The sequence below is a fragment of the Fringilla coelebs genome, assembly GCF_963513975.1.
Source record: "Fringilla coelebs genome assembly, chromosome: 11".
In the NCBI taxonomy this organism is placed as follows: domain Eukaryota; kingdom Metazoa; phylum Chordata; class Aves; order Passeriformes; family Fringillidae; genus Fringilla; species Fringilla coelebs.
The window spans coordinates 12,038,663-12,063,744 of NC_140037.1; positions in this window are offsets into that span (position 1 = coordinate 12,038,663).

The following is a 25,082-nucleotide window of genomic DNA, read 5'->3' on the forward strand; positions in this document are numbered from 1 at the left end:
ACTAAGAAATGTTCTCACCTAGAGCATTGCTGAGCAATAAAATGTTTGATGTTACTCCAGTTTGGTGGGGTTTAGCCTGCTGTGACTACTGTAGTTCAACAAAATGTGCTTAGACTTCTGACAGCCCTTGCAGCTGGACAGGGTGTACTGAGAGCATCTGGCAGGGGTGTGGTTGTACTAGTTCAGGTGAGTAAGAGATGAAAAAGCAAAGGGTCCTTAAATAACCAACTGAGCCATACTTTGTGGTATTCCAAAATACCATATTTTGGGTATGGCAGATGTAGGTAGGGTGCAGCCCATGGGGCAAGAGGAGAAGGGTCCTGTGAAGCAAAGGAGTGACTTGGGGAGATGGGGTGAGGGCTGGAATGTGCTAGCATGGATATGTGATGGCAGAGGCACCATATGTTTTGTTTGGAAGTGTTTATTGCACTGTTATTCAAGGGATTGTGCAGAACCATTGGACTGTAATACTGAATGTAAATAATAGTAAGCTAATTCCATTTTAAACTTCCAACTAAAGTTGTTCAGAGGTTGACAGCTTTGCTGTGTGAGATCTGGGACACATTTATTGACTTTGTCTTGCACAAACCAGCATTGTTACTGGCTCTGAGTCATCTCAGAGGGCATGGTCAAGCCCTTGGAGTGTAAATATTTCTTTAAAAATACAAAAGGGCAACTGCTCTAATGTTTCATTAGCTCCAATCAACTGTCACTTTTAAGAGTAATACTGAAGCTGCTTGTTTGAAGGTGACAGAAAGCAGAGCTTGTTGTGTCCCTGTAAGAGGAGGCCTTTAGGTGCTTGAATGGGTCGTGCAAGAAGAAATTGCTGTGTGATTCAGGGCCCCCACAGTCATTCTCTTATCTGAAGATGCACCAGTGTCTGAATTTCTGAGCTGTTGGCGTAGAGCTTGATTCTCATTGTTAGGACAAACACAGTGTTGTGTAACAATGCTGAGCTGTAGTTGTAAAAGAGGAAATGCAGGTAAACTCTTGGGACTTGAGCTCTGTTTGAACCTAAGGCAGTAAGAAAAGGGATGGAGAAAATGCATGTAGAAAGCAACTTTTTTAGGTGCTGGTGTCCCAGTTGTGAAACCATGAGACAGAGCCAATCGAGGTCCTATTTAAAAAGGCAGAGATACAGACTGGGAAGTTTTGTGGGGAAGAATGCCCAGGGTGAAGAGCTAGGAAAGCTGAGTAGTTAATTTGGTGAGTGCCTGGCTGAATGCCTGGGATGGAGATTGTTTTAGTGCAGGTTTGCTGTCATGCTTCACAACCCTTTTGTCCTACCAGCTTTGGATGGTTCTTGCTGAGATGATTCCCCTGCCAGCCCACTGTTTGGAGGGGTGATCAGGTGCTTACCTGCAGCTGTGCTCCTAACACAGTACAAACTGCTCACAGGCCTGCAGAAAAAGCTGTTCCTGCTTTTAGTTGCCACATGAGACACTGTGGTTTAATAGTTTAAGTGGAAATGGCCCAGGGCATAAGCACAGGGGGTATGTTATTAATTAAAACTGTTTGTAATTGAAGAAGGATTTATGAGTGAGAGTAATAGCAGTCAGAGATTAAGAACAAACATTTCTGTGGGTGTGGGGCCATGCTGCAGGCACCATGGAGGAGATGTTTAATACCTTTGCAGTTCTTCATCCCCAAGATGCAGTTTTTCTTACTGTGCTTAAGTCATTAATGTGGCTCTCCTAATGTTAGAGATCAACTGGAAGTTTGGCTTCACAGCTGGAATGCTGCTCATTTCTGGGAATGAGTCTTTGATGTGTAGGTGGTTTTGTGTCTGACTGAGAAGACAGAAGAACCTACTTTGCTCTAAAACCACATCACACTTTGAGCCCATTCCTAGAATAATTCCTATAGAATTAGCAAGTGTTGGGTGATTCTTAATGTGAAGCATTATGATAGAGCATTGAGTTCCCTTTGCAAACTTGTGTTATGTCTGCAATGCAATGCTTTTTTCTTCAGAGTCAAGTATGCCCTCACCAAAAAATTGAAACCACAGGTGCTTTTGTTGGCTGTTTGTGTTAGGTGCAGCTACCTCTTCAAATGTGGAGTGGCTGTAGCTCATCATCTGCAGGTTTTGCCCATTATCCCTGAGACTTGAGTAGACACCAAATCCTGTGTTTGATAGAGATTCCTCTGCTGGCCTTAATGCTTAGGGGCTTCAACCCAGCTCTCAGTTTTACTTAGTGAAAACTGGGCCTTGGGGTTTATATTTGAATGATAATGGCCTCTTTCTATATGATAATGACTGATCATTAAGCCAGTTCCTTTTTTCCTATCTAGCATTTCTTTTTAACCTGTTACAGTTCTGCAAACAGCAGCAAGTCACTCACTCCTTTTAGTACTTCTCCCTCTTCCTCTTTCCTTAGTAAGTGCTTTCCATGGAAGCAGATATTGCCTGTAGTGAGATCTCTCTTGTGATCCCAGTTAAGGTTGAACTTCGTAGGGAAAGATGAGGCTTTTATAACACTTGGTAGGTATTTTGCTTCCTACCTGTGTATTTTCAGAATTGTTTGTTCTATCAGCTCTGCTACTTAAGGCATGAAAACAGTGATTTCAGAGGATAAAAATCCAGTTTTATTGGCATTTCCTGTATCAGTTATCTTTTTGTCATGGGCCTTTGGGAGGAGTAATTAACAACACCAAAATAGCAGCATTTTTCTGTGTTGTCAGATACTTACTAGGTTCAGAACAGTGGTCAAACAGTGGTTTGAACTCTGGGGTCAAATGTAGTTTTATTTTAGCATATTACAGGACTCAAGAACATGTAAGTACACTGAGTAGCATTGGCAGTGGTATCCAGGCTGCTTTCCTTTCTCCAGCCCTAAAAGAAAATTACATTGAGCCTTTAGGTCAAGAAATCTTAGAGATCCCCTCAGGAATATGTGATGGATGCAGCTCTTCAAGATGCCTGCCCATGCCAAAATGCTGTGTTTGCTTTACATCAAGCTTATGCAAGGATTCATTTGGAAGGAGAGCTGAGTGGCTTGTGAACTTTCTACCTCAGCTCAGCTGTGCTCTAACTGCATGGTCCAAATTGCTATTTGATGGGATAAATTATTTTTGTGTGCTTTTTATGGACTTTGTTCAAAAAGTGAACAAGTAATTAATCTCAGCAGGTAATTCTGCAGAGCACCAGAACTAATTTGCTGCAGTTCTATTCAGTTACAGATGAAGCAATGGAGTAACGTGTCTGATTACATAAGCATGAGCTCAGTTGATCATATCTGTGTGTGGATATAATACATGAACTGATTGACCAGTAAAGCAGATCAGAGTAATTTATTTTGTGTTGTCTCCTTGATTTGTGACAAGACAGTTTTCCTTCAGTTCAAACTTGGCTGTTTGCTCATCTCAGAGATTCATATACAGACTGATTGACCAGCAAGAGGAATTGGGGTGTTTGTAAAAGCCAGTGTGCTCCAGATTGCTGTGAAAAGCAGGAGAGGTTTTGCATTGTAAAGGAAGTCCCCTTGCCTGTAATCCTGGCTTTTGGAGAATTAACAAGGACTGGTCCTGAATCAGATGATAATTGAAATGCAGAAAATGAGGTATTGGAAGTAACTGTGCCAGGACTGCTTGGGTTTGGGTGGGTAAGAAGACTTATCCATCAGTTACAGAATGTCAACTGACTCTTCTTTTTCTCATTTGCATTCCCAGCACTGGGTAATCAGTATAAAGCCATCATTTACTCTTAACAGTCTTTGAAAAACACAATCTGTCTGTAACATTTCCTCAGGAAAAAATTGTGTTTTAAATGAGGCTTTTGAGACTTGGTACAAATTTAAGCTGCTTTAGCCAAAAAAAGAGCTTTTGGACAAAACTGGTGTTGTTGTTGATTGATTTTCCTTCTCAGAATACACTGCATATTCCTTTTGTGCTAAAAACAAAGGTGAATATCACACAATACTATAACTGACATTGTACAGTATCCAGGTACCACTTGCCTTGCATGTGCTGCCTGCTCTTCTTGCAACTATTTCCAAACAAAGGAGGATCCAGCTGCACTCCCTCTGTATGAACACACAGGAGAGCTGATCTCTGTCCTGAAGTCACCACACAGCAAGATCAGTGTGGCTAAAGGGATTGCCAACAAACACAGCAAATGTGTCCAGGTGGAAGTGTTAGTGCAGTTAGCACAGGATAGCTCCTGGAGTTGTTGGACCTGGCCTGGGAGCTATGGCACATCTACCCTTGGAGAGGTAAAGAGATTGACTTTGCTGGCTGTGGCAGATCATAGGGTCAGAACTGGAGGGCAGGTGGCGGAAGGGACTGGAACTTGAATTTTTTACCCACTGCCAGCAATATCTGCTATTCACTACCACCCATCCACAGGGGTTTTCTAGGGTTTTTTTCTGGTGAGAACTTGAATCAGTGGATACCTGGACTTTTACCTAATTTTGTACAGCTTAATGCTGTCTTCAAGGTCTGCAGACATTGTAGGCCATGCTTTCCTTTCTTGTCAGTTCTGAATATTCCATTAAATCCTTGTTTCAGTACTTTTTTGCCCTTGTTCAGCTAGCTTTAGACTTTTCTGGGTTTCCTTCAGGTATACCTTTTCCCTGTCTCATCATTTCCTTCCATATCTAAAAACTTAAAGTAACAAAAAAGGCTCATTGAAATTTGCACACATCTGGAGGATGGTGCTGCACTTGAACAGTGCCATTCCATTCTCTTTTCAGTGGTGCTAGTGCTGGGCTTTTGCCCTGCTTCACACTTGAGCATGTCCCTTCATTTAGCCACAGGGTTCAGCTGGGAATGAGTTCAGTGGTCAGGATGCAGAATATGCATATGGTGCTATCCAGGGCAAGGCTGAGCATGAGACAGGAAAACGCAGCAGTGAGCAAATGATAAAGGAATTAAACTAATATACATTCCCTATTTTATCATGTGTGCCTTGGGGTTTGTGCATGTCTTAGTCTTAGCTCTAAGCAGTGCATTGTTTGGGAAAGTACATCCAAGCATGACTAATCTGCGTTTGTCTCCCTCTCCCAAAACATTGTTTCATTTGAAATGTTTTATTTCTCTGTATTTAAAGAATATTCTTTCATAATGCAAAAGCTATTTTTCATTTTTCTAGAACAATTGGTTGAAGTGTTTCTATTAATCTTTCTATTATTTAAGCACTTCTATCTGCAGTACACAATAGAAACGAATTTATTTTGTTTGAGACAAGCTTGCTTTTTATCCTACAGAAACAATGACTCATGAGATTCATCCAACCCTCATCAGTATTCCTCCCCCAACTAATAAGTTAAATGTGAGTTTTGTGTTTGTATTAAAAGCCAGCCTGTGTGTACCTCAGCAAGGAGCTTGTTTGAACATGGAGTTCACAAGAGGAAAATCCCTTGCCACAGAAAAACTGCTTCATTGGGCATTAAGGAGCTTTGCAGAGTTTGCTCCTTAAGTGAAGAAACAGCATTAGATTTAATTCATTGCTCACACTTCCAGTGATCCTGGTCTGGTGTGCACTTCACCAGGATGCCAGAAGGTTTGTGATTCTGATACATGAAGAGACTACAGAAGGCAGAGGTCTGTAATGCTTTGTCTTTTAATCCTGCAGATGGAGAGCATCAGGATGTATAAGATTCTACGTTGATCTAGGATAGAAACACCCTCTGTTTTCATTCTGAAACAGTCCTGCAATGACTGTGCTGGTCTAAGAAGGAAGGGAGTGTGAAGGATGGCAGGCATCTGTAGTCAGCGTACCTGCTGGACCCCATTTGGTGAGGAGACACCCTTAGCTGGAGCTGACTCCACATTAATGCAGAGAAGCTTTTTAAAGCTGAAATGAGGTATGGGCTTGCAGCTCCACAGTGTGGATGGACCACAAGGTTTAGCTGGGAGGAAATAGACCCTGATCTGTACAGTTCACTGCATGAAAAATAGTGAATTTCTCTGCAAAGCTGAGGATTTTGCATTGGGCTTTTTTAACTGAGCAAAGTCTTCTGGGTATCCAAGTACTTTTTTGGTGAAATCCAGACAGGATTGCAAAAAAAGCTTTCCAAAAAGAAATTTCTATCCTGTACATCAACTTGTTCCTGTTTGGACACTGCTCACAAAACAGTGCCTTGCAGATATTGGGATAACTGGTACTTAACTAAGAAAAGACTCATGAGATTGATTTTCTAGGAACAATAATAACTTCACACATAATTATCTCCTCCCTTCACCTTTCCCTAGGGATAGCCTGTATCTGCAGAGGCTGCACAATAGACATGTCTATTCTCTTTGCCAGCCAGAGCTAAAAGCCTCTTTCTGTAGAACCCTAAGGCCAGGCTGTCTATGGATTCCTGTTAAAAGGATTTTTGAGATTTTGCAGCACTTCTGTTTTCCTGGAACTCTCCAAAGCAAGTGTGCTTCTGTGAATGGAGTTCTTGATAGGTGAACCTGCAGAAGTGCAAGTGACCATGATCTGTACAGCAAAGGGTTAAGAAAACATACATCTGCAAAACTGAAAGATGAAAGCGACCTAGACCTTTAATTTCACATTTTCTTACAGAGAAAAACACTTAGAGCACATACAGCATGTGGAAGGAAGAAAAACACCCCCACTGGCAGAACTGGGGAGTTGAACTATGTGTTGAAGCTCAGAGATTGAAGGCTCCAGAGGGTAATTCATACTCCTGCCTTACAGCTCAGTCAGAATTATGGTTGCATGTGCAGTGAGCACCAGAAACTTTCATGAGAATTCTGCCAGAAATATGCTGGCCAGCTCTGTGAATAGGCAAGGAATGTCTTTAGTTTGACAGGTAATATTTACTTTCTCCCATCCTATCTCCAGACAACTGCAAGAGAAAACTACTGTGACTCACTGCAGGCCAGTAGGCCAAGAGAGATTTTTACATTTCTCTGACAGAGTGGATTTCAGTTGGCTTTGATGGATGTGGTTTCATGGGCACTTCAGCAGTAGGACTGACCTAAATTCAAGTCAGGCAGGGTTTTCTTTTGGGTGGATTTCTCTTGGTTGTTATTGACAGCTTTCCTTAATTTGATTTTCATAAGTGATGTGTTGATTTGACATAGTCCTATGCATGAGCTGAATGTAATATTCCAAATTTAAGACTGCAAGGTAAACAAATTCCCAATGCAAAAGGCAGTCTCAAAGACTTCCAAAGCCTTCTCATGATAAAAGTAATTTCAAAGTAAAAATCTGTGTGCTGAAAAATATTTAATTTCACAGAAAAGTAATTTAGGCAGCATGTATTTAGCAGTTTGATGGTTTCCATACAACACAGTATTAGTTTCCTTGTTCATTTGTAGGTGTCTGCTCATTAAGTAAGATCTTCTTCTGAAAGTATAGGGGCTGTTTAAATGCTTTAGGGGATGAGTATATTTATTATGAGCTGATAATCCTTGTAACTTGTTACATTAAAATATAAATGGATTATATTTCGATGCGAAGCATGAAAGTGATTACTAAACTGTGGAAATAAATGTGTTAGAACCCTAAATAGTGTAATAATCCTCTAAGGGGAAATTGCACCTCATTCATTTATAATGGTATTGTGATTGGCTTTGTTTTAGTCCAACTTTTGAGTCAATGCTTCCATGAAATTCTCATGACTTGCTTTCCAAAATGACATCAAAGACAAAAGGAGAAAAACAGTCTTGACAAAACCAGGTCACTACATCAGCAAGAGCAGAGTGGGCTGAGCAGCTCTGCTTCCCAAATCAAAGCCTTGCTGCAGGAGCACTGCTGTGCTCCCATTAGTGTGTCACAAATGCCATTCTCAGCAGTGAGGGACCAAAAAGTGTCACACCTGCAGAAAAAAGGCTGAAGGCTTTGGCCAAAGCCTGGTGCCTCTCTCCTCAGAGTGCTGCTGTGCTGGAATGAGGATGGGGAGGTGCTCAAGGCATGGCTTTTGGGGGATGTCCTGGTCCCAGCTATACTTCATAGCCAGGAATGCACAAGGAATGAGGGGGAGTAACGAGTCCTTGGTGCTTAAATCAAGCAAAAATCCCAGCAAGGGATCTGAGGTGTTCTGCCAGCCCTGTCCTTCCAGAGGTCCTTTCATAGTGTTGGGCAAACTCCCAGGTGTGGGAAAGACTAAGGGTCTTCCAGAGGTTACACATCTGGACTGTGAGGGAAACATGTGGGCCAGCAGCCTACCTCAGTCTGCCTGCAGAGCAAGGAGCTGTCCAGAAACCATCATCTCCCTCTCCTGCCTCAGCTCCTGTGTGTCCCCAGAAGAGCTGTCCATCATGGGACACAGAGGGGCATTTAAATACACACACAGGACCACGCAGGCTGCTTTGAAATTGCCATTTTGTCAGAATAACTCCATGTACAGTTTGGCTGTCTGCAGTGGTGGGGTGGGACCCAGAGTACACTCCAGATTAGGACTCTCCTCCTGGATCCCATGTGGCTGTATCATCCAGGCTTTTTTGTAAAGGGCCAATATAGTGTCATAGCCAAAACTCAACAAGATAATTATAGCTGGAGGGCTTGGTAATTAATGTCTAGTACAACCTACTGTAACATACTGCAGCTTACATGTATTTTGTGCAAAGTGAGTGCTGAGGCGTGCTTGTTTGCTGCTGTCTGATGGGGAGAGGGTGACAAATCCTACAGGAAGAAGGAAATGTGCCTCCCATCTTTTGGGTTTTTTAATTAGATTAACTGCAGTGGCAGAAATGGCAAGGTGCCAGGGCTTCTCCTGTGAGTGAGCAAGCACTTTACAGAGACAACCTGGGCACAGGAGGCTCACACAGGTGTCTGTGTTCAAGAACAGCATCTGTTCTGGCTAACAAGCCTCACTCTGTGTAGCTGATTTACTTAATGAAGAAAAGACCTTCACCTGTGACCACGTGTGTGCAAGGATTTGATGTTTCCAGTGAGTAGCAGTAGCAGCACAGGGTCTCTGTCAGGTTTCACTAAAGCCATGCAACAGCACATGTAGCAAAGGCTAATGGAAGCCACATGGCACAAGCTTTGTTCTTTCTATGGAATGCCTCAGAGAAGATTTAGCAGAAGTGAAGACCTGTCCTGGGGCTTGGAATGTCACGCTGTGCAATGTCTCCTAATGGAGCTACTACTGCCTGCTGAAACCTGGACTCTGCTCTTGCACTTGAGGTGCAGAGTTTCCCTGGCTGCACCTTGGCAGAGACATCCCAGTTTGCAGGTGATGTAGCTGACAGGGAGGTTCAGACCAGCTCCCTCTCCCCACACCCTTCTGATGCCCTGCAGGGGCACGGAGAGGAGGCACCTGGACATATGGGTCTGTGTCCCAGGGGAGGCTGTGATTGTACAAAGCAAATGCCAAGCACGAGCTGGTATCTGCTCTGACCCAACAAGCATCCAGAGGAGGAAACTAGGGAAGGAAAAGAGAAACTTACTTTTTTACCATTAGGAAGACCTGCCTATCTTTATCTCCATGCAAAATAGATGACTTCTATCACCTGGGACTTCTCTGTGTAGGATTTTGAGCAGAGCAAGCTAATAATGACTGAGTCTCATTGGGGTTTAAATTGAATTCTTGCTTCTCGGTGTAAATAGGAAGTGATAGTGTAGCGTGTAGGAGGTCTTTAATCTTCTAGATTTATTACATTTTGTAGGATTATAATTTTTTTAAAACTTTTTGTTTCATCTTGAGCACTGACAGCGACAAGCAGGTAACTGAAGGGGCACACAGAGCATTTTAATGGGGCTTTTTCCTGTTCATCTGAAGCCAAGCCCCCTCTGACCACAGCCCCACCCTCTCATCTGCATTTCATAAGGGTATTACCACTGTAATTAATAGGACTTGTATAACAGTACCTAATTAAACTCTGATCATATAGTGTAAATTTAACTTGATTATCATTAGCCTCAGTGAACTCTGCAGGAGATTAATCCCAGTGATTCACTCAGCACAGACAGCAGCAGCAGCAGCTCTACGGAGGACCAAAGTATTGGTGAGCAGCAATGCTCTGTGCCCCCACACCCTGCAAGGTAGGTCTGGGCACCAGCAGCAGCACTGGTGGCAGGGAGGGGGTGGGACAGGAGTCTCCCCATTTTCAAATTGCTTAAAAGCCACTGGAATGCCAGCAGGCTTCTGCGGCGCCGTTCTTAAAATCACTGAATAAGGAGTCTGTGAGAGGATTATGGCTTACATAAGAGTTTTATGTCTGTCCTAAAGCTACAGCCCCTATGCATTTGTCCGCTGCATAGGGTGTCTGCCAGTGATTCATGGACACCAGAATGACTACGAGCCACATTTTTTTTAGGATTATTACAGATACAGGACCTGCTCCCAGTCTTACGAAAGCTGATGAGGTTTAGTCTGTGGGAAGAGAGCAGAGGCAATAATGTTGTATTTCTTTATATTCATCCCTGCATGTTGAAATGGTTTATACTTTGCTTCTGCGCATTGTTCTGGAGAATCCTTTGCTAAAAAAAAATGAGTAAGTCTTTGGTAAAAAAATGGTTTTTTTTCTGTTTGTAGTCCTGAAGTACAGGGCATGGGGTTTGTCCTGTCTTTGGCTGAACACATCTGTTTGTTTGCTGCTAATAATAGTTTAATCAATGGGGCTGATTCCTGTATATTCTCTGTCTGATGGTAGCCCAGAAGACCCAGATGAGAGCAGAAAAAGGTGTTTTGTATATGTCACTTTTTAGTTCTTTTTTGTTGTTGTGATGTTATTGCTTAATTAAAAGCAAAGAGAAAGTTTTACTCCTGTTTGCATGAATGGTCACATCAAACAGTACAGGGAAATCTAGGCCAAGCTGCTTTCAGCGGGCTAAGGAACATTTTACCATTGCACCACTTCCTTTCATAGTAGCAATGCCTCTTCATAAACATCAGGCACCTTTTGAACTTTCTTTGGGACCGTTGGTTTTGCTTCCCACGCGTGCCCCTAGCCCACCTTGCCCCCGCTGTGGCTGTGGTGGCCCGGCTGTTGTGGGGAGCTGTGTCCGTGCGGGATGGGGAGGAGCGGGATGTGCGCGGGGTGCATCCTCGCTGCCGGCAGAAACGGTGCTGGTTATGTAACGCCCTCGCTGGCTAACGAGGTGAAACTCTGTCAACTCTTCTGCAGGAGCTTTCAGAGGGTTTGGGGCTGCTGCTGGCGGAAGGGTAAGTCAGGGCTGTGCTCCTCGGGGGTCTGTGTGTTGGGGTGCACAGGCAGGTGTCGGTGTGTGCGGTGCAGCATCAGTGACTGAGATGTGGGTGCAGGCAATGGTACCTCGAGCAAACACTGCCACTCAGCACCTCACCTGAAATAGATCATTTTGGGGTATTGCTGCTGTGTGAGACAGCTCTGTAGTTTGTCTGTGCTGTTTGTCTGTTTTTGTCTAACGTGTCTCAAACACAATTAAAAATAAGCTGTGCTAAAGCCACAATGGCTTTCCTTTAATAGTGGTAATAATATTTTGTGAGAGAAGGCTGTGCTCAGGCAGTGAAATGCTTTATGTCAAATGATCCAGGCTGCTTTTACTATTCAGAATGTAACTTGCTGGGGCTTTGCTGTTGTTCTTTGCACTTGCAATTGTTTCTTGCGCTTGCAGACTTGTACCTGTTTGCAGCACAGCTGCTGTGTTTGCTTGTCCGAGTGCAAATGTTCACATTGACTGATGAGTGCATGCTGGATAATTGTGTCCATGAATGCTGAATGTCCCTGTCTGTTTTAGGATTGGGACTGTAAGTCTGGATGTGCTTTCCACTGTCATGGAAGAGTTACTCGTATGTGTAGCACGCTCATGGAGCTACTGTAAAATGTGCGTCTCAGAGCGAAAGTAATCTTGGTTTGCAGCAAGATGAACAAAAGGAATGCCTGAGCTTTTCAGGGTTATATTGTGGAAGCTATGTTTGCACTGTAAGTACTGTATGTGCTTCAAGAACCTGAGAGCTACTGGGGGAACTGGTTCCCTTACAGAGACAGAAGGGCTGTGAGGAGGGGCTGTGCATCCACAGCACAGGCAGCTGTGAACTCAAAAGGTTCCAACAGCAAGAAATGGAGCCCAAATGAACCTAAATAAGCAAGGGATCTGAATTATTCACAAACAGAAATGCTTGTTCCTGAGCAGTCAGGTGTCTGAATCCAGAGCAGCCTCAGGCCATGGGACTGGCATTGTCAGGGTGAGCGTTGTCCTAAAATGAACTGTGCAACAGAAAAATCAGTTGGTATGAGATACAGGCTCGTATTCCCCTGGGACTGAGAATCTCTTGTACTCAATTTTTAGACTCTTTTTGTTACTGTCTAAAAGGCCCTTGATGTCACAATTCCTGTCACTTTGGCTTTTGCATTTGTTCCTTGCAATATTCAGCTGGAATAGCAGCCTGCCAGGGCCCACAGCCTATATCCCATTGCATCTTTGTTCTCTTTCTCTTGCTGTGCTTGAGTCCAGTGGTTCCACAGATCTGGCTGGCCCCTGACTGGTTGTGTGGCCTTTGTGTGAGGAGATGAGTGTAAACACAGGGGCTAAACCTGAGGGCAGTTTCTCACTCCAGACTCAAGGGAGCTGCCCAAGGACTGGTGGTTGCCACGCTGCAGCTCTGGGGTCACGGGCACTCAGACGTCTGGTGGCCACTTCTTCTGCATCTCCTCATTTCTAGGGCTTCTGGTGTGTAGCTAAAGTTTGGCAGGGAGCAGCTCCCCGATGTTTTGTACCCCCACCCAGGCACCTGGGAGGGCTGTGGCAGGGGCAGCCAGGGCTGTTGGCCACAGTGTCCAGGACTGGGACCTCAGGAGGAGAAATGAACTGATGAAATCTCATCTTGGTGGCAGGTGTGACATGTAACCATCTTTGCACCAGGGAAGGTGGCTTCTCTGTGCTGCAGAAACACCCTGTTTCTCACCTGGGAGAGGATCAGGAGAAGATCCCAGCATGGCACAGACAGCAATGGGGTGAGGCCATCCAGTGCTGTGAGCTCCCAAGCACTGTGTACGTCAGTGAGGACAGGCAGATTGCCCTAAGTGATCACAGGTAGAGAAATATCACATAGCTGCATAGCTGTTCTTACAGGATCACTGGGGTGCTGGTGGCTTTGTACCTTCTGTAGCCCCACAGCTGAGCCTGCAGGGTTGCTGCCTACAGATGGTAAGCCTTGCCCTGTATATCAAGCAGACTTCTCTGTGCACACGCCTGTGTTTAATTACCACTATGAAATGGTAATAAAGAAATCTAAAATGTCATTACAACATGGAATGGGGCTGGGATTTGCAGTCTAACTGCAAGCCTCCTGCTGGCAAAACTGCTCCAAGTTTGTCTGAATGCTGGACAGTTGTTGCCCTCTGGGAGCTGCTCTCCAAGCTCTCTCTGATGTGGCTTGTTGTGTTTGTCACTGGCTTGCCAGGATATGTTGGTGTCAGCACCTCTCCTGAGTCTTTCCTATGGTGGAAATTCTGCCTGGTTAAAGATCCTCCCAGCCAGGTGGCTCAGCAAGAGCAGTGCTCGGTGCTTTGCCCAAGGAGTAACTTCCTCTTGAAGGAGAGTTGTTTTGTGTAGACAAGGTCATTAGCACTGCCCTGGCTCCCTGATGCTGGTGCCTGTTCTGAGAATGGGTGCTGATCCCACCGCACCAAACTAAAGCCTTTCAATGCACTGTGCAGTAAAATCACTCCCTGGTGCTTATAAGCCTTTCAGGGTATCAAGACGGCCCTTAAACCCTGTTGTGTTTCTTGCTTTAGCTTGGAGCTGGCCCAGAGCTGGGTTTGGCTGGCAACTCAGTCCCTGCTTGCAGTGCAAGTTCCTTGGGATGGGGTGATGGATCTCTGCCCTCTCCCAGTCCTGTTCCCCTGCTGCCCTTGGTGCAGGCTGAGCCCTGAGAGTTTAGCTCCAAGCTGCAGCCAGTGACAGTGTCCACATGCAAACCTCAGCAGCAGGATCAGAGCCACGTTTCTCAAATTGACAAGGAAAATAAAGGCTTTTATTCTGTGGGCAGGAGAGGACAAGAATTATTTCAAACACTCTAATAAGCCTCTAAAGTAAATATCTAAATGTTCTTCCATTTCAGTGTAGCTCTTGGAAAATTTCCCAGGATGTCTTTAAAGAGCTCATTGTAAAATAGTGGGATGTTCTTTTCCCACAGGTGTATGTTAAAACAAAAACATTTCACTTGGAATTATTACAGAATTACCTGGTCTTGGGATTAGTGTGAGGAGCTTTGGGAAATCATTCACCTGGGCTGTGTTATGTGGGATGTGTTGCTGCCTTGCAGGTCCATGGTTTGTGCAGAGGGGAGCCAGAGGTTCAGAACATGATCTTGCCTGCCTGGCTTTAAATGGGAAATTGTAGGGGTTCTTTTTCAGCACTGAAATTGGTTCTGTTCTTTAACTTTTTAGGATAAAAAGGGAGGCCTTACTACAAATACTATGTTTTGCAACAACCTCACGGACTGTGCCAGTTTTTTTTCTAGCTGAAGTATTTTGTTGCAGGAATCAAGAGAGAATTACTTCCAAACTTGTTTTAACATTATAACACAAACACCTGTACACAGGAAGCAGAACTCTTCCTCTTCCTTTGCATCCTTTTCTGTCTACCTGGAGGAGCAGGGTGGTCCTTCCCTGCCCTGTCAGGGAAGAGGAGATGCTGATTCCTTGGGGAGCTGAGCCCAAGGAACACCAATGAATTGCATGGTTTTCATTGACTCAGGTAACCTTTTTATTAGATTACCATTCCCTTCACAGACTCAGGGACCAGAGTAATAAAGGTAATGAAGGATGAGTAATAAAGGCAAGCACAGATGCTTATCTATCCTCATCCCTCCGACATGCCAGTCCATTGAACCTGTTTGCACCTCATCTTAGTTAGAATTCGATTTTGAATCTTTGTAGATTGTGAATTGGGAACTCCCCAGCTCAAAGCCCTGCTTCAGCTGTATGGAAAATACTGTGCCAGGCTGTATGGTTATTAATAAGCTGATTTTGCTAGAGAATGGAGCGCCATGTCTGAGCTCTTGTGGCAGGCAGGCTAATGATACTGGACAGCAAGCAACTGTCACTTTTGCTAAATCTGTCATATTGCAAGTAATCTGCTTACAGCATGCAGTGAGGGTGGGCAGAAAGACAGGCTAATCCACCTTGGGGCCCTACCCAAAGTGAAATTTGGAGTCTGCTTTTCTCAAGAGCACAGTTATCCCTTGGAAACTGTTGTCTCAGAAACACAGAGAAAGCTAAAAACCTAAACAGGCATCAATTTAGCTGAATAAACTCCATCTGTGTGTCTACTCCAGGTCTTCTAGACCCTCATTCCTGAGCACTGATAAAATAGGACTTCTGAGGAACAGAAGTGACATAGAATTTGTCAGAAAATATGTCCTTGCACATCACTTAAAAATGCAGCACAGATTTGGAAGCAAATCTGAGGATTTTCTTTTACAGAAAAGGAGAACAAGACTTGGTCATCAGTACTGGACTCTCAGCAAAGCTTCCATGGATGGGAGCTGTGGAAGTGGCACACAAAGAGGCTCTTGGTTCTCTCTGTGTTTCCAGTGCAGCCAGATGCCAGTTCCCAACCTAGGGACCCCACTGGGACCTCGCCTGCAGCAGTGTGGGTGCAGTCCATGGGCTCTGGGATGGTTCTGTGATGGGTTTGCAGAGGCAGGAAGGAGGTGCAGGCACCCACTTGTGCCAACTCCTTCCTGCACCACCTCCTGCTGATGTTCAGCCCTAGGTGGTTCATCCCTGGTGCTGCATCAGACATGACTGTCTCTTCATGGCTCTGTGTAGGAAAGCAGTGTATTTCTCCCAGGTTTTCTCTCTCTCTTTTTACAAGTGAGACTTCACCCGTGCACAACATGTTTTTCAGAAACAATCCCCCATTTTGGCCTCATTTGGCCAAAGTGCATAGCAGTTCCTTGAATTGGAGTAGATAAATAATCATGTTGATGGAGGTGCTGCTTAATATTAAACTAAGTCTGTTGCTGAATCAGGTCCTTGATCTTTGGCAACCTTTGTGCTACAAAAGTATTTATATGTGTAAACATTAAATTGTAGATGCACTTTCTTCAGATAACACTGCAGCATATGGGGCACAGGGCTGAATTTTATGGGGCAATAAAGCTCAATGCTAAACACTGGGAATTGTTTCCTCTTCACAGGCCTTTGTATCCTCTTTTAACAACTGTTCCTCCATGGCATTTAGTAGTTCTTAAGAGTACCTTTGTTCCCCTTAAATTGTCCTGTCACCTATGCAGTGCTCCACAGGCAGAAGGTGTTTGCTGGTATTATTGATTATTGTCTCTCCTGCAGGAGTTTCACATCAGGTTGGAATACTGTGTTAATCTGGGACAGTAGATCATGCATAGGATTTGAAGGCTGTCAATTACAACATGCATTTTGCAATGATGAGGCTGGACAAAATATGCTTGCAGTGAGCTTCAGCAGATCCCCAACTTTGTGACTCCCCACAAGGGAATCCACAATAGTCAGAGGTAGAGAGATGCCTGTGTCATTTACAGTTTAAGAAATTACAGTTTAGGAAAGCAAGGCAGGACAGTAGGTTTAAATGCTGTCAGAAAAAGGAGGTGGGACATAAGCTAAATGGCTTATTAAAATCATTCAGTGACAGGGCTCTAGGTTCAGTGTAGAATTCCTGGCTGTCAGCCCACCAATGCTGGCAATGATCCCAAGGCACAGAGCTGAGGTCCCACCAATGCTGACAATGACCCCAAGGCACAGAGCTGAGGTGCCACCAATGCTGACAATGACCCCAAGGCACAGAGCTGAGGTGCCACCAATGCTGACAATGATCCCAAGGCACAGAGCTGAGGTCCCTCTGTTTCCTGCAGGTACCAGGGAGCACGTGTGACTCATTGATGGCTGTCACAGGCAATAGGTTGTGCCACCAAGGATAACAATTGCCTTGGGGTGACTGTATGATACTGCATCCCCTATCATCTGTTTTATGCCCAGACATGGCTCCTGTAACTTTAGGCTAGGCCTGGGGCAGGGGGGAGCCCCTTCTTTGGGCAGGATTTCACACAGCTCCTGTTCTTGGCCCTGCAGGGAGGGAGGGTGAGCTTGGCTTTTAGCTGGCTCTTGTTTGTTAGCTGAGCAGGGGGTTTCCTGGGACTGCACACAGCTTCTCCAGTAATTTCTGTGGCTTCCTCTGGAGCTGTTCAGCCTAAAACAGCAGACCTTCACAGGGGTTCTGGTGGGGGGGCTGCAGGGGCTCCCCATCCCGAACCTTGGGAGAAGCCGAGCAGGACCCTAATGTCCACCAGCTTTCTCCACAGAGAGAAGGTTTTAATATCTAACATTATTAATTTGTTTTCCTATGCCTGCATGTACTCTGTGTGTTAAATAAATAGGTTCTTTCATTTTCCTCAAGAAATTCCTTTGTTTGGTGGGGGGAGGGACTCTGAAACCTGCCTTTTTTAGAGGAGATGTTCATTTCAGGACCTTTCCTCCTAACTTGTCTCAAACCGAGACAAATTCCTGAGTAGCTGGTTTGAGACTAAAGAAGGCAGTTCTGTCTTCTGCTCCCTGCAATCTCTTCTGTGTTGGCACAGTAGTGGCAAAGTAGTTGAAAGCTGATCTGTATAAAATGTCTCTCCAAGCATTAGCTTTCAACCATGCAAACCTGATTTTTCGCGCAGAGGAGGTTGGGAGTAGCAGAAGTGCCTTTTCAAGGGTGAGTTTTGCTTGAGCTGGTCATGAAACTGCACCCTGAGGGCTGCTGAATCAGGTTGCTTGTAAAAGTCAAGAGCATTTTGATATACAAGATATTTATGTTCCTCTTGAAGTGTTATAATGAGGCTGGAGTGATAACATCAGGGAAACGGGGTCACAGAGAGGAGCCCTGGGAGAGTGCCTGCCTGGCTCCTCTGGTGCTTACCTGGGGATGTGTTTTGGTTACCAGCTGCTAAACATAGCAAAGCTGGAGCTGCAGTACTGTTCTATTGAATGTCAAAAAGTTTGTGGTGCCTTGCTGAAGAGCACATCACTGTGGCCTTAATCAGATGTAATCCAGAAGCTGTTGAAAAGCACAGCTCTGTTACCATCACAGTACTTTTATTTAATTTTACATTCAGGAGGAAGTATTTGTTGAAATTAAGCTTTATTTCCCAAAGATGAAGATGTTTCTAGCTGGAATGGTATCTATCAGTACATGTAACTTTTTTTTTGAGGATAGAGAAATATTTTCTGGTAGGGTTATACATTTGGTGTGTGTGTTCTCTGCAGTCTTCACCACCACAGAATTGGGATAGGGGTTTCAGATGGTTTTAACAATTACTTAGGAGGTCATGGAAAGTCTAAGGTTTTGAACAATCTTTAGATGATACTTTGGTATGAGGTCTATGAGGATGAGAATGCTGCACTGATATGGAAAGATAAAATGAAGCATTTATGCCTGAAAAAACCCTCCTGAAATTAGCTCACCTACCAGACAGGGGTTCCACCTTGAAGGCATTGTTGGGGACCCATGGAAAGTGCTGGAGAGCCCCCCAAACAGGTGATATCTTGGAGACTGGATCCTTTTCAGGCATTTCAGTTTGGATGTCCTGAGCCACTTGTCAGAAGTTTATTAGCATTCATCTCAAGTTCATCTGGTGTTGGGTTTTTTGAGGAATTTAGTTTTAAATAACATTTCCCCAGTCTAGATCTGTATCATTGTTAGAAGGTATCTCACTCTGCATGTGTGTTACTGCTGGCTCTCACAGGCATGGCTGTTTTACACAAGTCAGGATTTTTTCCTGGAAGGTGGAAAGAATGGCATTGCTCCCCCAGGCACGTTTTGGGGACACCTCTGCAGCCTGGCTCCATCCTGCTCTCTTACCTGTGAGTTCTCACTGGGCTCTACCAGAGGGCGTTTCTGCAGTTCTGACACTCTGACATCCTCCATGTCAGGCTAAAGCTGTTAAATTTATTTGTGCTGGTTTTGTTTGGGTGGTTTTGGGGAGGAGATCTGGGGTGGGCTTGATCTTTTTGAGCTGGACACTGGGGCTAAGGCTTCTTCCAAAGGTGCTAACCAAGGAAACTGAGCCATGTTAGAAATAACACAGGTACCATTTGCAGTCTTGCTTCTGGTGAGGGGTAAGTACTGGAACACAAAACCTGTGATTGAATTTCTCAGTTGTGCAGCAGCACTTTGTTGAACAGGGATGAACCTAAGCATGAGTTTAGTTTCACTACTTCAGCACTTCCTGAATAAGGCCTAAGTTAATAAAATCAAGTAATAGCTGGTGCCAGAACTGCCTTCAGCTATGCAGGAAATTCAAGGCTATATTTTTCAAACACACAAGCGCATTGCACTGCAATGCCAAGAGGAAAAATTCAGTTTGCATTCACCAAAGCTGAAATTTGGTGGTTGTGATGGATCTGCTTTGCAGTAACAATGCACTGGGTGGCAGTGCTTTGGAACAGAAGCTACCATTGGTGTTTGGAAACAGCTCTTGTATGGAAGGGAGAAATATGCTATTGAGATATTCTTCTGTGAAATAGCTTCAGACAAAGCACTGAGCACACAGCAGTGTGTAGGAGAAGAAAAATGGGCATTAAGTCTTCTTTATGTGTTGCATGAGTAATCAAAACTTATGTAAATATGCCTTCTTATAAATTCATTCTTATAGAGGAAGCGATGGTGATGCCTCTGTCTTTCAGAGGGAGGTATGGAGTATAGATAAGTAGCATTATATGTCCATTATCCCCGTGGATCACAGAAGAAAAGAAACCAACTAAAAGCAATTCCCCATGGCCATTACTTGGAAACTTGAACAGAGTCCCAGACCCTCTAATCCAGGATGGTAATGCTATCAAGTCTGTATTTGAAAGACAGCTATGAGAGTGTGAATAACCTGTCAGTTTAACATGATCTTCCTTTTTTTTTTTTTTTTTTACTGGTACATTCTGCATGTGGTTTAGTAGGAAGTTGATGTGAAGGTTAAGAGGCTTTGCTAGTATAGTTGCAATTTTCTTGAAATGTGTCTAAACTGGCCATTGAGAAAAGGATTTCAGATTATGTTGATTCAAATTCAGAAAAGTGCTGTGACAGCCTGCCAGCATGAGTCATGTCTTTTGGGAGTGTTTGTACTTCATAGGCTGTTCCCCAGTAGAAGACACTTCTCTTTTGGACAACTTTCAGCCTTGTGCAATCCATCTGCTCTAAAGATAAATATATATTAATAATGAGAGGGGTCTTAACAGATTGACATTTCATGGGATTTTAGGGATGAACCTCTGTCTGCTAAAGTCAAAGGCAACTTTTCCATTAACAAGTGTTTGGTTGCTGCCTAGACTAACTGTGCAGTTGCCTTTATAGACTAGAGTTATCCAAAGGCATCCTGTAAATGTCATACAGTGTTTGACTGAGGGTTCCTTGTGCTTTATTTTGTGAGTTATTAGGGTTTAGAAACTAGTTTTTAGAAATCTATCCATGTGTGGAATACCTAAGAAATTCACCTAAAGATAAATGACTAACAGACCTGGTATTCCTTGATTTCCAGTGCCTGGATTTTGAGAGCTGCAGTCTGTTAAGGGGTTGGAGTCTGCAAAGAGAAGAATCATTGCTGTGATGTACATTGAGCTTTGGAGATGGTTTTGTATTTGGACCATCCTTTCAACCACTGACATAGCCCTGTGCTAAATCACCCAGGGAAAAGCATGAGGTCTTTGATGTTGTACCAAAGTTCTCTGTGCCATAGAGCTCTGCTGCCACAGAGCCTGGCATCAGACCTGTGGGTTTTACCCCAGCTCTTTCCTTCCTGGTGTGTTTGCCTGATGTTTGAACTCCGTGTAAGTTGACTCAGAGGATCCTGGAGTTTCAGCTCTGGAGTCCAGGAGAGCAGAAAGGATGCTCTTGGCTCCAGTGCCCTAACTGGCTTGTCCTTTGTCTAGGATAGTGCAAATTATTCTTTCCAAGCAAATATTTACTGAGTAAACAGCGGGGGAGTGTTCGTATACAATTTGTTGCCATTACGTCAATAAAGATTTATTCTGTTGTGTGTTTTAGAGGTTTAATTAACATGGGCTTTGCAATATGTGCTGGAAAGTAAATAACAGGCACATTTACTTGGCAGAAGAGTAATGCTTCTTTAGAGAAAGTTATGAAAGCTTTTCCTAGTGCGTGCAACTCTGTTCACTGGTACCGTGCAGGCCATTCCTCAGGGCACACACTTCTTAAATCCCCTGTGTATCAGGCTTAGGGGAGACTAAAGGGCTGTACAGTTCTCACAGGGAGCCTTTGCACAGGGAATGAGTTTTGTCCCACTATCTGAGCACCATGCAAGCAAGCAGTGAGACCTGAGACTGAAGAAGATGGTCAACTCCACCAGTATGCCTGTTGTGCAGATCTGTTAATGGAAAACATATCAGATACACAGGCTGATGCTACTTTGCAGATTTTATCATGTTGGTGATCAGAAATATCCAACATAAGCAGAATCCCCACAACTGAGCTGTTTTCATTTGGAAGGATTCTTGGCTGAGAACTTGGCTGTCCACTGAATTACGAATCCCAGCCAGCAACATTTTACAATAGAGTCCTGATGTAACCTTTAGCAGAGAACCACAGATGGCAACCATGTGAGGAAGTTACTGTGCTTGTGATGCTGCCTGCCCTGCAATCACCCCCATAACTGATGTGTCCTATCCTATATCATCATTCTCTGATGTCTCACCCATTGCCTGGTTCCAGGGCCTTGCAGATTATTTGTGAGGTTTCCATTGGGGATTCCAAGGTGCAGGCTGATCAGTGGTGAAAAGTCACTGCCAGCACTGGGAGCTCTGGTTAGAGGTAAGAAATCACACCTCACTGTAACTGTCAGCCCTGTGAACCCTGCTCTGTGAACTTCTAGCTGTCTGACCAAGGAACCCTCATGAGATTCCCTGGAACTGCCTGCATGCTCAGGGCCAGTTATAGGTGTGCTTGTCTTCAGGACTTGGGCTCAGCTGGGAAGGAGAAAAGTCCTGTCCTGGAGAGTTCTCTCCAAGATGATCACATCCTGGGCTCACAGACAAGGTCTCTTCTTACGAGACTGCATCCCCCAGTCCACTGGAAATATTCTCATGCTTCTTCTGGTCCTTTTGATGTCACATCTCACCTCTGGGATGATGATGTCTTTGAACTTCCGTTTTTCCAAGACAACTTTCATCATTTCATAAGCAGCTAAAATGTGCATAGGCACTAACTTCACCATTAACATAGCATTTACAACAGGCTTGACAAGGAACAGATTTCTTGTTCATGGTCAGCCCTGTTTGGCTGAACTGAGCACAGCAGTCAAACTTCTCTTACTTTTCTCAATGCTTCTATTAAAGCAAACTTCTCTTACTTTTCTCAGTGCTTCTCTTAGTGTGTCACTGACCTTTCCCCCTGCTTCATTCCTATTCCTCTTCCTGTTTTGTTCTTCAAATATCATTTAAATGATGTTTGATGCAAGTTAAATTCTACAGAAATGTGACTGGCTGCTCTTCTCTTTGGATTTGTCCACTCTGCTATTCTAAGGCATCAGATTGATAAACAAGTTTACAGCACCCTGAGGCAATGGCTATTTTTCCAGGTTGACATTGTAGAAGAGTAGAAGTATATTTTTTCCAAGGTTGTGCAAGAATAGGCACAGTGTTTGTTAATTGTCTCTCATCTCCCCATATGTCTTTTTTGCTCTGCTGCTGTGACTAGGCTGTTACTGGTTGGTTTGTTTGTAGCCATCCCCTGCACTTTGACAGAGAAATTGCAGTGGGTGATAGTTTTTTCCCTGGACCTCTTTAAAACTCTTCTTTCATTTGCTTCCTGATTTTGCTCTGTCTATTGAAATTTCATGTATTCTGGGAGGCTGGCAGTCCAGATGTTTTCATGACAATGGTGTCTTTATCATCAGGATTTCATAATTAAGCAATTATTTTTTTTACAATACAGTCATTCTGAGATTTTTGTGTAATAAGCAGTTAGATACTATAATTTGCTAGAAATGCCTTTTTTGTGTAAGTATGGGTTAGAATAGATTTTAATTTTACAATTTCAGAGATCTAAATTAGGCATTGTAGTAAAGAAAAATTACTTCTTATGTCTATTAGAACATTTACGTTTGTGTTGTGCTTATGCCAGCCAGAGTAAAATAGTTCCATGTTTTTAATCTTAGTTTAAGATAAAACTGCTGGTAGAAGAGATGGTGGGAAAATGGATTGTGATGATGCAAGGAAATGTAGCTAGAATTTTTAAGATACTGCAGCGCCCTGTCCCCTCTGGCTCTGCAATGGGAAGTCCAAGTGTCAACAGAAATAAAAGCATAGTCATTTTGAGCAGCTGGAAGGTGGAATAACTTCAAGACACTTTGTTCTGATTACTTCAACCACTTCTCTTTGCATGCAGCTGGAATATTCAACCAAAAGTAATTTCATTTCTACCCCTTCCTATTTTTTGTCTGTGTGTTTCCGCTGAGAGATGCAGTGGAAGCAATTGCCTGCAAAAATGGGCATATTTTGGTAAAGAATCATTTCCCATCATTTCCCTAAAGAGCTCCCTTTGTAATGTCTCTCACTCTGTCTTAACACATTTATTTCTTTTCCCTGATGTGCAGTTAAGCATTAATCCTTTCAAGTGTTAAGCCTGAGTTTAGTCTTGGTTTATGTTTTACTTCTTAGTGGCAAGTATTAAATACTGATTTCTAAGGATGTTCACAGTGGCAGCTAGAGTTGAAAAGAACACTAGATAAGCATGATTTCAGTTTTTCTTTGTAGTAGAAAACTGCCTGAAAACTTTATTCCTAGTCTATCTCCATTTGTGTTTTGATGAAAACTCCTGATGGCTTTAGGAAAACAAAATGCTTTGAAGATGAAGATGTTTTGCTGAACTTAAGCAACGTTAAGCTTAACTCTTAAGCTTAACCATTTCTTAAGCAGGGACTGTCTGAGGATGACAAGCGCCTCAGGTTTCTTCTCTACAGGCTGGCAGTGCTGTCCAGGTGCATTTCAACCAGTGATGCCACTCCTGTCACTAAAAAGAAAGAAGATGAACTGTGTATAAGTTGCAGGAGAAAATCCCCAGTAGCCCATGAGTTGTCCTGGAGAAAAGGGATGCTGCACATCCTTGAGAACATATCTTTTTCTGCCATATTCAGTATTCCCAAAATCCTTTGCTAACCTCATCAGAGGTAAAAAAATATGCGAGCATGGGGTCAGCTTTGCTGATTGAAGAGAAGACTGTGGTGGGGGAGAAATCTGGGAAGGGGAAGACAGATGCCATTCCACAGGTGGTGGGTTTTGATTGCTGCTGTTGTTGCCCTGTAGAAGGGAGAACAGGTATAGAGAGCAGTTTTGGCTATTCACAGTGGTCCTTAAGTCTTTTCTGCATTTAAAAACCAAGCTGTGTGCTGTCTGTGCTCTCATCAGTCAGACTGGGGGAGCTGGAATGAAAACAGCCAAAGCAGCACTGCAGAGGTAAAACAGGGGTCCTTCATGAAGGGTTCCCGTGCACAGTTTCTTTGCCTGTGCAGCTGATGGTGGCACCAGTGCTGTAGACAAAATTCAGGGTTGCTCTGTGTGTCAGCATGATGGACTCCAATGTCCAAACTGCTGCACGGAACTTGTGCGCTCAGGTGGTGGCTGTGAATCACTTGAGGTTGGAAACCACTCACTCTGTGCCTTCCTGTCTAAACTAAACAGATCTTTGTGGTCAGCATGAAGTAAATGATGACCACATCTCGTCTCACTCTTTCCAACCAGACCCACTGTTTGCCTCTCAGAAGTTAAGTAAGAGGTGACGTCGCAGTCTGAGCCAGGGATGGCTTTGGTGTTACGTGGTGCTCAAAAGTAGGTTACTGGGTCAGGAACAGCAAGTTCTGACTGTTTGCCAGCTCGGCCCTTTTTTTTTTTCCTGTGATGTTTATACTGCTGTGACCTGCCACGCTGAAATGAGTCTAAAATGAGCAGGAGCAGCGCTCCAGAGCGGCGAGATGGGCTTGATTGAACTCGTACTCCTGTACCTGCATCCCATTATCAGTCTGCAGGATGCTTGCTGTATGGGGGCTCCCTTTTTGAAGGGAAAAGTAAAGCTAATTGGAATCCAGTGGCTAGGAAAAAAGACAGTCATTTTTAAATTATTAGCTTGAAGCCAAAAAAATTTCAAAACTCATTGAAGAGTGAAGAGATGCAGGCTCATAAATTCAGTACTTGAGAATTTACTCCTAAATCCAGGATTATGTTAGAGAAGA